The 13,406-nt window shown below is 41.4% G+C and overlaps 1 protein-coding gene across 1 annotated transcript in view; it reads left to right on the top strand.

Moving 5' to 3' along the window:
• LOC311261614 (transmembrane protein 132C) overlaps positions 1 to 13,406 on the top strand; it is a 173,139-nt gene that overhangs the window by 104,288 nt on the left and 55,445 nt on the right. The window lies entirely within an intron of this gene.

A 13,406-nucleotide genomic window follows, 5' to 3' on the forward strand; every position in this document is an offset into this window, starting at 1 on the left:
AATGTCTCATTCCTACTCACGGACCTCTGGGTGTGTGGAGGCATTTTCTTTCCCGTCACAAAATGCTTTATAATTTCTTCTCTGACTAGACGGCCGTTGACATCACACTCCATAACTGCTGATCAATGATAAATTCTGCTGCATAAGCCTGATATGTATATTACTTGCGCGGGTAAGACTTTCTTTTTAATATAAACATGATCAAATTTCAACAAGTATGCAGTTTTATTAGTGGAACGGCCCGTCTGTATTTCGCTGTTGATGTGTGTACAGTGGCTGCAGTATGTCAGGGAATGTTGGGCTGATGTGTGTGTAATTGCTCTGGTAGTTATTTAGCTCTGAGCTCATTAAGTGGTGCAGAAGAGGTGGCTAAATTCTGCTTAATACCTAAATGTGCTCCTGACTGGGAGTTGGGTGCATACTGGGAGGAGGTGCTGATGTAGCGCTTTGAGACTGTAAAATGCTACTCATGTGCTTTAAAAACGGCCGTTAGGGTTCACTTGCTGGAGCCCATGATTGCAGCTCAGGGGTTGTATGAATCCAAAATGTAAGTAATGCTAGTGTTAATTGGCTTGTGAGCGTCATTGTGTCCACATTCAGTGCTAATGTTCATGTGCACTGGGGTTTCAACGGCATTTACTGAGGACGATTTTTGCAAAAGTTAACCTATTTTTAACCCTTTCTCCTGCTGTGCCCGCAATTGGCAATTTCTCCTGATTGAGGAGTGATACAAACCAAATGGCTGTTTCTCAGTGTTGTGGAAATGTATTGTGGTACCTGGCAACCCAACCCAGAGGTGAGCAAGTACCAACGCCTGACATGTGCATCTCATCACTGAACACATCTCAAGAAGAAGAAATACTTTCATTTCACTCTGCTTGGTGCGGGACATTTTTTGTGAGATCACTTGAAATTATTATTAAATTATTGTACTGTGAGCTATGAATTCAAGACTAACTAAAAGTCATTTCAATTTCACATCCTTGTATTCTATTCATCTGTGGTGAAGGGTTATATGGGGGCAGGGACATTGGTGGTAATCCATTTGCCGATACGCCATATAATCTCCCTCTTTTTCACAGCCTAATGTTGGCAGATATGGATTGATTTTTGATGCTTCTGAGAGCAGTCAACCACTGGTGACTGGGCTGCCGTTGGCTATGTCAAGGGTGTTGGTGAGCGTCTGTGGTCCTACAGTAGTTTTTGTGGCGTATCCTGCACTTTCTCTGGGCTACTTCTGTTGCTTTGGTGTGTCTGGGCCAAGGTTGAGTGCATTTTCTCCTACTTTCAACCAGACTGAAATAAATTTACAACATAATTTCGAATCAAAGATAATCCAACAAGTAATCAAATAATTTTTGATGTGTTTTCACAGTAAATGAGCAGTCAAATCCTTGTTACATCGTTCAAATTGGATGCAAATTGACTGTTTGTGATTACTGGCCAGCCTTTAGACAGGCTGCTAATGCACTGAACCTTTTTGATGACTAGAAAATACAATCAATGATTTGCATAATCAGCCATAAATTTGCTGTGAAACGTAAACAAAATGTTGGAAAGAGAATGTATTTGAAACTCTCAGCACATTTGGAAGTCAGTCTTAATAACCACCTGACAAGCGTTGCACGCTGAAGGAAAACTGATTTTTTTTAGTGTGAGAGACTAGCCAGTGTGTGGGTGTCAGGGACATGTATTGTGAGTCTCTCAATTAAAATGGATCTCTTAAGGACTCTTTGGAAGGTAGGAGTTGACTCTCCATCGCTGCCTCTCACCCCTCCGATCTGTGGGACACTACATTAAGACTGAGGTACAAAGCAATCATGCCCACACAGCCTCCGCATCAATTCCTCACCAACACTGTAATTATCAAAAACAAAGCAGTTCTGTTTACACCCGTGTTTGTGTGGAACAGCAGGAGTGTGACTTGTTTGTTTAAGTGTGTAAAAGTAAAAGTGCACATGTATTAGTTAACATGGACGTTTGCCTTTCAGCATCATTTTATCCAATTTTAAGAGGTCTCTGCTGTTGAGGTTAAATTCTTTTTAGTAAGATGCCTGAGCAGATCTCACTCTGCTGTTACAACAAATTCGACATCTGGCTCTGCTGTCCTTATTTACCACTGACCTGTTTGCAAAACACATGCTGTAATATTGAGCTGATCCTCTCTCTGACTCTTTCACCCTTTTTTGGGACTCGCAGAGTTGGAGCTTAACCATGCACATCCTACAAGCGAGGTGGGGGGGGTGAAGCTTCTGTTGCATTGATCTGATATTCTGGGCCTCTCTGGTCAATGACTCTTGTGTGTTCTCCTGGTTCTGTTGCCATGCCAACGGAGCCAGAGCTGAAAGGACCAAGGTTTTGGGGGTCTTCAAGGACTTTAGCGAGGAGGACAGGCGTTGCCAGTGTCACAGCGCCTGCAGGTGCAAGGGCAGACCCAGACGGTCACATGATGTCACTCGCAGATCAAGCAGGGCGAGTGTGCAGACCGGGGAGGGATCAGCTCATCTGCTCATATTTGCATCAGTGCCCCAGGGCTCAGTGTCTGCTGCCCCCTAGTGTGTGTGAGGATGAGTTATCAGCTGCTTTGCTGGTGGTTAATGCCTGTTATCCAGCCTTGAGATAAGTGCTTTGATGTCGGAAAAATTGAGAGTGACTGTCAGGACAAGTAGCAATTTGTTATATTGCAATTTGCTATTTGGAAAGCTTTGCTATGAATGAGACTGATATAGAGTGCAACCAACTGGGAAGTGATGTGTCGTGCACAAAGGTCTGAGGTCACCGGTGATGATAACTGCCGTCATTAGGGATCCATTACACCATGAAGCCTACTTCAGCTGATGGACTCTAATGATGTTGCACTGCAGAGAAGCATTTAGCTTTGATTAGACAATTGTTGGCATGGTGCATTTCATTAACTCTAAGATGAGATTTTGTTGTCTGGGAATTGATATGCCACTGTTTGAGCCCTGGTTTCTCAAGAAACAAATGTAATAATGGGATATTCCCCTCCTGACACTCCTCTACCTTTTGCATTCCATCCTTCACCCCCTCCGTACGCCCTAATGAAAAACGACTCATAACAAGCCTGACTGCAGCTATAACGTCTCTACTTAATGTTTATGTAAAGTGCAGTCTTTTAGTCTCTCTGTAGAAGCTGACCAACCTGCCAACTGAACATCTTTATTGAAGTGGCAGTAAATTATTTGAGCAATATAAATAAAAGCAATAACAAAAACCTCTTCTCTTTCCAATCCAAGACCACATATGACAGTTACTTATTTAGAAAGACAGAATTCTCCCCTTTCCCACATACATTTAATCAAATGCGTGACAGTTTGAGGGAGCGAGACGGAGGAGCAAGAGGCAGAGCCACGAGAGAGTGAGTGTATGTGGGAGTTGAATATTTTGGCTGATGAATGCTGCAGAACACTGTTAAGCTAATCAGAAATTTGATCCCCTTATTGGGTTTGGTGCACACAAGCCAGAACCCCTCGGTTTCCACCCATGGTTCATTATAATCGTATAATTAATAGTACTCAGTCCTTTTCTCTGTGTGCACGTTAGAAAGGGGTAAAGAATAAATGATTAAATTAAAGGGAATCGGATGCTTATTAAAAGTGGGTTTTAATTCAGGCACTGTGGGTTATTTCAAATGTAGCAGCCTGATTTCTTTATGGGCTCCTGGTGAATAAGATAGATGGAAATTACATTTCTGGAATGTGTTTCTTGCCTTTTGGGAGGAATAAAGCTGAATGGTGTAGAACACCTTTAAAAGTGTCTTACTTTATTATAGCACCATTTTTACTGGTTTATTTAGGAACTGTATGTCTTATTGGATAGCAGACAATAGAGAGATGACAGGAAATGAGCGGAAAGGCAACGGGGAACTAAATGCAGTGCTGTTCCCTGGCTGGTCACAAGCTGAGAGCACTTGAGTTCATGGTCACATCCTGATCCTGAAGCAGTTGACAACATCTCAATGCAATGGCCAGAATAAATGTTAGCTAAGTATGTTTCTGAAAAACCACGGATATGTTAAAACTGGACGTTTCTTTATGTTTCTGTTTCAGTTTCAATTGGATTTTCTATTTCTCTCGTCACAACACTGTGCTTATGCTCTGGTTAGGTTTAGGCACAAAAAACTACCTGGTTAGGGTTTGGAAAGCATCATGGTTTGGATTAAAACACCTATTGCTGTTGCTACGCTCAAGGATGAAGTCTGACTTCCCATAAACGCCACAAAAACAGCTGGAAATGTATCCAGGTGTCCTTAAACTCCGGTCGCCCGTTTGGCAGCCTTGTTGACTAGTAATAACGCCACCAACCTGACTGGTGGCTAATTAGCATATAATGTAAGTGTGATATGCCATGTTTTCGTACAAATGTCAATCTTGGATGTTACTGTGGTTTGCAGAAATGTCAACTGCTAACATTACATCTTAGCGACTGGCCTGAATAGCTACAAAACCTCCTGTAAAACAAACACATTGAATTTTGTCTGGGTCCATGTGGTCTGTTATGATATGTGGTGAAAGAAGTATTTGATTATATATTAGATTATTGGATTATTATCATTTTGTCATACAGTATGCAGTTGATTTAAGTGTAGTAAAGCATCTTGCTGTTATAGTTGGTCAGGGGAGCTATCTGTAGCTGCTTCACCTACTGTTGGGTTCTTCAAATCTTAAAGGACTTGAAAGTTAAAAAGCTCAGCAGAAGCTCCCCTCTCCCACAGAAAACACTGGTCCTGAAACGCCTCGTCCATGACTTTTTACATTTGTATAATATATACCTTTATTCATTGTAGAAGTGAAGCTAGTGAGCGGTGCTGGGTCAGGCATGTACAAGCTGACCAATCAGAGCAGACTGGGTATTCTGGAGGGGGGGGCGGCTTAAAGAGACAGGAGCTAAAACCGAGCCTTTCAGACAGAGGGGGAATACAGTGCTGCAGTACTGGACAGCATGAGAAAAATAATGCGTTTTTTGAGTATTAAAGCATGTAAACCTATTCTAGTAGAAACTCAAAAGTAAAACTCCAAACCTGAAAAAGAAAAGCTGTCTGCTTTAATACGTCAAGTCACTAGTCACTAAAGTCCTATTCGCACGGAACTAGTGTTACCAGGGGACCTCATGTGATTTAGATATTACCATTGCACACTTGTGTTTTGTGTGGGCTTCGCAGCTCATTTAGATCAAGTAAAATATGCTTTGGGGCTGTACTTGTTTATAGCAACATTTTGTTTGCCCTAACCTCCTCTGTCACTCACTTTTTAATGTCACTGCAATTGATCTGACAGCACAGCTGTTCATCATATTTTGAGCCTCAATCAAATGTCATACTTGTTCAGTTGTCTGACAACAGAAAGCAGATGTTTAAAAAGTTATACATCCCCAAATCAGCAACATCCTCATCACACAGGACTAATAATATCACATGACCTCTGTGTTCTGTGAAATATGGTAATTCAATAATTCCTCTTGTATTATTACAAATTACTTGAGGTCCCCAGGTAATACTGGTCCTATGCAAATATGGCTCAAGTCTGTAGTTGAGTAGCAGTATTAAATGCAGGAAATAGAAAACTACAGTACCTCAAAAACGTACAAACTTGAGCCAATTTTTTACACAGTCTCTTCAAAGGTTTTGGGGAGTACAGCACCTGCTAACTTGGATAAAGAGTTTTGGGGCTCCAGAAGGAGCTGTGTATAATCTAACTGTCTCAAGTGATGTAATTTGGGTCTGCTCGGACACTAAGTCTCCAAGTTTGAAAATGCAAAAATGTGGAGCTGTGGAGTTTGCAAGGGCGCAGGTTTGCATGTGGACAGTAGTGACACTGATGATATTTGAGTGAACCTGTTTGCGTTTCCTGTACAGTGAAGACATATGAGATGATACTGATGTGCCCCTCCAGTGGCTACAACACCAAGACGGCCAGCAGCAATGTTGTTTCAGAATCATGACACCACTGAGAGAGTGAGAGCTACAAACAGCTGTTTCTAGCTGTCTCCGACTCCTGGTTCTGATTAATAAACGTCTTGTTTGAGGTTGAATTCGAGGCTACATTATGCTGGGCTTCCAGTCAAAGTCAGTTGTCGGAATTTCCGCGCTGAAATTTCCAACATCTGCCTCCCAACTGTTCCAGGTGCACAACAGCAAAAGTTAACAAAAAACTTGGCTGACTGTAACAAAATGATGTCTCTTTGGCGAGCAGTGCCGCCTCCTTGCATATCTAAACGAAATGGAGGAGTGACAACACATGAGGTAGCAGACGCCATCATTCATTTTATTTTATTCCACCTTCTTAATATTAAATTCACTCGCCTAACGCAAATACTGTTGTCTACAAATACATCCTACCGCCTCACAATGGGTGCTGCAATTTTGTGTAACATCAGACAACTGCTCCCTCATGAAGTGGTTGTAGACGGATCTGAGTTCACATGTAGGAATTCCAACTCTAAGTGGCTTTTTATTGTAGCTCCAAGTCGTCTGGAACGCAGCATTTGATTGAGCTGTCAGTGGCCAAGTTGCGTTGTTGGAAATGCATGGAAGGAAGAAGAATACATGTAATAAAAGACAATAACTGTGGTTCCACCATTTCAGTTTTGATGCTGTCCATCATGAGTCTAACAATGTTATGCTAAATGAAATGCTCAACAGTTTAATCAGTGAGGACACAAATCATTAGTTGGATGTAACGGTGAATTTACCTCAGGATTAGCATCAAGAATCAGATTTCTAAAAATGACTTACAGTTCAATCATCAGTTTATCCTTACAACAATGCTTTCTTCTTAAAATACCTCAGACTGTTCTGTATTCTTGTTCAACATCAGTGGCTGCTGTGCAAACTGGACACGCTGCACAACTGGACATGCTCGGGATATTTTTCAGTGTGACAGCGTGGACTGTACTCGAGAAGAATTTGTGTGCCAGACAGAGATGTGTTCAAGGATTTATGCTTCCTGTAGTAAATTTTAAAACACTGTCATCCCAATCCATATTTTTTCATCACATCCCAGACACAGCCTTTAAACCAGAGAGCTTCTTTTAACAGCCCAGTTTAGTATTTCCTCTATTTTTGTTCTGCCGGTTTAGGGGCGTGTAAATGAATGTCAGTTGACGCACCATAAATCAAAAGGTATTGGTTTAGTATCTTGGAGGAAATGATACCAACATGAGGGATGCTCCGGCTCACTTGATTGTATCACCGGTGCACTGCAGCCTTCATGTAGGAAACACTTCGACATGTTTGAAATACTGGAATCCTGCACACGCACATGGATCCATACACACGTGCTCGCATGCAAACAGCCATCACAAAGCCATACATTCAGAGGCAGCTTGGGATTAGAGTTTAATCAAATGTGAAATTGGCGTCGTTTGAATGTCATATTGACAAGTTAATGTTGGGCACTGTGGGCTCCCGTCAGCAGCCACTTTGTACAGAGAGATCTTTATTGCTTAAATCCTGGAGAGGATGGAAAGAGCACTCACAGGCTGCGGGAACATATTGTTGCTGTCAGGTGAAGGGGAGAAAAGGGTTTTTCTCTTTTCACTTTGTGTCAGACCGAGAGTTAAATTTTATGTTATCACTTTTTTAACCAAGGCACACTTGACATTGGTTACAAACCTTCTAATGCTATGAAATCAATTCTCGATTCTTGGAAGAAAAAGAAAAGACTCAAAAGAACTGCTCAGTCATTGTCTGCTTGCTGCGATGCCAAAACCTGGGTAAAGTTTTTGTAGTCCACAAGTGTTGCAGCATTCTCCTAAACAACTGAAGTAGCGGGGGACTTGTTTCAAAAAACAACCGAAAGAAAAACTTAAAATGGCTCTGTGCCATTCACTGTAAAAATAGAGGACAGAGCCACCAAGATGTCACTGAAAGTTTCTGAAGGGCCAGAATGAAGCTCAAAGTGGGTGGTACAGGCCGTCGCCATCTTGGCTGTACCTGACTCTGCCTAACTCCCAGAAAATGGGCAAAGTGGTGGAGCATGTCTAGTTAAACAAGCCCATCAAGCTGGACGCTACCGAGCTAGCTAAGGCTAACACGTTATCTGTGTTCACACATAAAGGGAATTTAATTTTAACATTGGCCTCACGTTATTTTGACATTTGTGTTTAGCTGCGTTTGAGCGCAGGTTTATTTTCCTCAAACGGACAGAAAACCTTACTGTAGATAAGCCGCAAGACATTAAGCAATGTCTGTGTGTCTGTGTTTACAAAGTCGGCGCTCACCAGATACTCAGTGTCTTTCTGTTATCCTGCAGTGTCTTTTTCCCATTTCCTCTGTGTACATTCATAACGTAAAGTACATTTCCCCTCCACTCAGCTGTCAAATAAAGAATTACAGTACATTACAGTGGATTTCCGTACCTCGCGCCTCATTGCAGCAGACAGGTTGAAGAGCGAGTGTGCAAAAATAAATCTACTTTTTAAATTCTACAAGTGTAAAAACACAAACTATCCCCATGGCTGTCTCCTTCAGAGCTCGCCAGCACAAGCAGCTGTACGCCGGTTAACACTATATAACACTTAATATTTGCATAGAAAAATTCTCCAAAAGTCACATAGACGTCAAACAAGGCTGAGAGATTAAGATCTGTGACTCAAATCAGCTGAGGTGAAGCCTAGCAAACATCTTGCAGGTAGCTGTCACTCAAAGCAGACATGCTCTTAAGTATGAAGATCTATCTTTTGTACCAGACTGTAAACATGTATATTTCCGCTGTTAAGTTGGGCTTTTTAACATGGGCTCTTTTGGACCGAGCCTTAAGTGTCCACTCAAGGAACTGCAGTTTTTGGTGCTTCTGTATGGATAGATTTTTCAGTCCCGGAGGTTGCCTCTTGCTCCGTACAATCCAAGTCTCCAGAAGCCTCAAGCCCCCAAAGACGTTTGAAAAGAAGTTATTTACAGTATTTATAAAGCATGAATCTTCACTGTAGATGCTCAGCTAAAAGCATTGCCGCACGACTCATCTGAAATGGGTGCGTGAGCTCAACCACGCATCGAGGGTGTCAAATTGATTTTAGATCTCGCCCTTTGCCTTTTTTACATTTTGAATCAAGTCCCCAGTTCAGTTGCTAAGAAGAATGCTGCCACACTTTTTTGCTGTGAAGCTCCAGAGATGTTTTGTGGATTACAACTTGGAACTTCACCTGACTTTCCATCAACGTGAGGGTGAGAAGATAATGATTGAATTTCCTTCTTTGGGTGAACTGTTCCTTTAAAGATATTGGAAAGTGTCAGTTTGTGTACTTTTTCACTCTCTATCCAGTGATGATCAGCACACGGAGCGCCAACGGAACAGGAAAATCATGTCCTTTTCACTCTCATCTGCCACAATGATTCATGCGTGAACTTCAAAATGAATACGCTGAAAGACGTGATATCTTTTCACCGTCAGCAGGCATCGCACATATTTTTAAATCATGACATAAATCCAGTCTCTTCTACTCTTGAAGTGTCTGTATTCTTGTGCGATTTCTCTCTCTTCCAATCGCCTCGAACTCTCTTGTGGCCACTACATCTCTGCATAACCATGAACCTCGAGAGCCACAGAGGCAGCTACACCTTGCTGACATTTATCACTATTATTCTCATTCCTGTCTTTTCTTTATCTGGCAGTGTTTCGGGGGAGTTTACACCTTTTTCTCCACCCGTCACTATCTCTCTGTCTATCCTGGACAAGGCTGAATTGAAAAGGCCCACTGGGTATGGCCGTCTGAGTTTCTCCCACGCTCTCTCCAAACCGCAACCCCTACTTTCCACCTTTCGTTTTTTTTCTTTTCCCCCCATCTCCCGTCATGTACTTTCACAGAAACCTAAGATTTTTTTTTTTTTTTTTTGGGAATATAAAGATACTAATGGACTTACCATCCTTGGCTTGTGCAGAATGTTTCTAATAGCCAAGAAGCCTTATAATAAATATTATCATAGTAATAGGAAACTTAAGTCCATATTCAGTTTTTCTTCTCTTTGCTGAAAAGTTTCAACGTTCTCAGGATAAACATTCTGGCTTTTGAATGTACCCATGACTATAGCATATTCAGGCTCTGAGTGATTTGCTATGATTGCAGAGGAGCTAATCATAGGGCCATGAATATGTGACTTCAGGTCAGACTTTCTGGTCCGGGCATCATGCTGTGACCACAGGGGTCTATTCTTAGAAATCAGGCCTAGAAAGAAGCTCTGATGTGGATGCTTGTTGAAAGTAATCCACGTAGAATGGGCTCTCGTCAGGCTGAGAAGTAACCCCTTGATTCCAATGGGCACGTCTCTTTTCACCTGCCGTGTTCAACGCTGTTTTGCGCCATCCTCTTCATGACATCATATCCCACTGGTAGCATTTCAAAAGCAGAGTGTCATGTCTGCTTGATATTATGCTGCTTGAGTTTCTCAGATGGTTTTTATTTTGTCTTTTTTTTTCTTGCTTTTTGTCTGTTTTAAGTATGTTTATTGTTAATATTTCTGACTTTGTTGTGCTGTAGATCCCTTGTCAGCACAACGTGTTTTATCTTGTATCTGCTCTGTGCAGCTCGACGCATCTTTAGTCCACTTCCGTCAAAAATAGACTCGGCACGTTTCCTCCACGGAGCAGAGCAGAGAGCCATGCCAGTGATGCTGCTGAAACGTGGAATTTTTCTGCCCTTCCCATTTACCAATGTCACAACACACAACACAAATATGATCCAAAGTCTGATATTTGATCATTTTCAGGCAAAAACATAAGATACATTTGCAGAAAATATATTTTAGCGTTAGGATGAATGATGAAGGATGAATATACAAAAATGTGGAAGATCTGCAAAATCTGCACTTCAAAATTCTTGGCTTAGTGTAGTGGCAGTATTAGTTTTGTCAGCATTTGTTATAAAAAATAACAGCAGGAGAAGCCAGTTTGAAGGATTTGAATACATTCACATGCAGCACCACACTTTGGTAAGATGTTATAAATCAAGCCCATAAGCCATACATTAATAACAATGCTGCATGACAATACTGTGTGTTATTTGCACTGAGGATTAGGGGGAAAGCTGAAACGATTAGTCCATTAATGAGGTAGACAAAAAATTAATCTTCAGCTATTTGGATGATCAAACGTTTAAGTCAAATTTCCAAATACTTTCCAGCTCCTTTCTGTTTTATATCATTAAAAAAGTGAATATCTTTGGGTTTTGAACTGTCAGACAATACAAGATCATTTAGGACTTGACCATGGGATGGAGGAAACTGTAATGGACATTTTACACTGTTTTTACAGATTAACTGAGAAAATAATCAGCAGATTAAAGGGGGAAATACGCAAGTCATGGCCAGAATTTTAGTTTAAACACAACCAAATACAAGCTAACATTATCCCATAAAACAATAAAGTTGACGCTATGTCAAAGAGTGCCATGTACTTTGTTGCAGAGATGTCTACTGAAGTTAGCATGCTTTGTACTACTTTGTACTAGCTCTCTTGTCTTTAAGTGTAATAAATGTACAAAATAAACTCACAAAATGTCAGCAAAGGAAATAGTCTTAGATTAGGTTTTTCTTTCTAAACAGAAAAATACAACCCAACACCTTCATAATTCAAGTTTATTTTACTGCACTAAGACAAGCTTAATTGCCTCATTAAATCACGTAACACACACTTCATTCAAACTCCACATAAACAAAATAAAACATCTGGTTTGGTCAAAATAAATCCTCAATTCACAGAGTAAGATGTGAAGTTATTTCGGCTCTACACACCGTTTTCGCTGCCTGCTGACGGCCGACTCTTTCTCTCTCTCTCTGCCGCCTCATGCTCCTCCTTTTCCCGCCTGCCGTGTCTTCTCATCCCCGGAGTCATAGTCCTGGTCAGAGCTGCTGTAAATCACCTCCGTATTGTATCCCTTGTCTTCAAACTGACCTAAGTCTGTCTTTCAGGCTGCTAAACCCAGTTGAGCTGAGCACCATTGCCCATGTTGACTCTCCCATCACCCGAGGTGTCGGTCCAGGCAAACTTAAGGGCCATCGCTAACTGAGCCAGGAGCTGTATGGTTGCTACAGCCAAGGATAGCTTTTTAGCCATATTATATAAATACAAATTTAAATGATAATGAATGAAAATAAATATTAGCTGGAGCTCTTAAACAAAACATTTTGACAAATTGTGTAAATATGTATTCCCTCTCACTCATTGTTGCACCTCTACTGTTTTCAGCAGAGTTTTATGGTGTGCTTGTTTTTTCTCAATCTTCTGCATGTATTAGGTGGTTTCATGGACATGCAAACACGTGGCAGTCATTATATTCTACAGTTTGTTGCATGTTGATGTTTATATTAGATTCAACTTAATCTTGCATGAGGGATTGGGTCCACCTTGTTGGAGTGTGTGCAGATACAGTTCATGCATGGGTGCGCTAGTGTTCAGTATATACTGTGTGTGCTCATACATGTATGCATAGGTCTTTGTGTTTGTGTGTGTGTGTGTGTGTGTGTGCGCGTGTGTATGAATGTGTGTGTCTTGGCTCCATTGTGCTGACTGGTTTATTGCTGTTCCAGGTGACAGAGCATGAGAACAGCAGAGTTTGAGGGTGCTGTTTTCAAGCACCACTGAAGCCACAAATTTGATTATTTTTTTCCTCCACAAGTAGTTTAGAGTTTGCATGAGACAACCCCCACCACACACACACACACACACACACACACACACACACACACAGAGCTACCTCACACAGCCGTGGACTGCGTCTCCTCTGGTTCCACCAGCCTGCATAATGCATCTTCATCTGCCATTCTGTTTCCACTCAGCATCTCTTGTTACAGTGATTCAGCAGCGTTACGTCCTGCTCTGTTGAGATTTGTTATGGCCCTTCATGGCATGTACTCTACATGATCTTCCTCTATGTATCTTATACATTAAACATCCTCACGAGAAGCCATCTGGCCCGAGCTTCAAATGTTTTACCAGGCATCAGTCTGTTGTTCTACTCTTACAACATTACCAAGAGATGTCTCGTAAAACTTGAGCTGTAAGTTGAGAAATGAACAAATTGGGCCTGAAAATGTCGCTTTATTTATCTGACAAAAGCTCTCTGTCTATACTCTCCCTTATTCTCTAATCCCCATTGGGTGAGGCAGTGGACACTCGGATCCTCACATCAGGGAGAGATTAAACAAGGAGTGTCACAATGACACAGTGAGTCTGATAATGGAACAATAGAAGCTCTTTCAATTACAGCTCTTTCTCTAGAGAAATCTTCTCAAAAAGGAATTTCTCTAGTAACTTTGTCTCATGTCTGTTTATTCATTCTGACATTTAAATCTGTCTTTCTTCAACCGTCTTGCAGCCCAAATTCAATATCGCTCTAACGTGCCCCATCAAGATAAGACGGAGCTCAGTCACCTCTGCAGAGAGCTGTTGAGA

Source organism: Pagrus pagrus (assembly GCF_965226575.1).
Source record: "Pagrus pagrus genome assembly, chromosome: 8".
In the NCBI taxonomy this organism is placed as follows: domain Eukaryota; kingdom Metazoa; phylum Chordata; class Actinopteri; order Spariformes; family Sparidae; genus Pagrus; species Pagrus pagrus.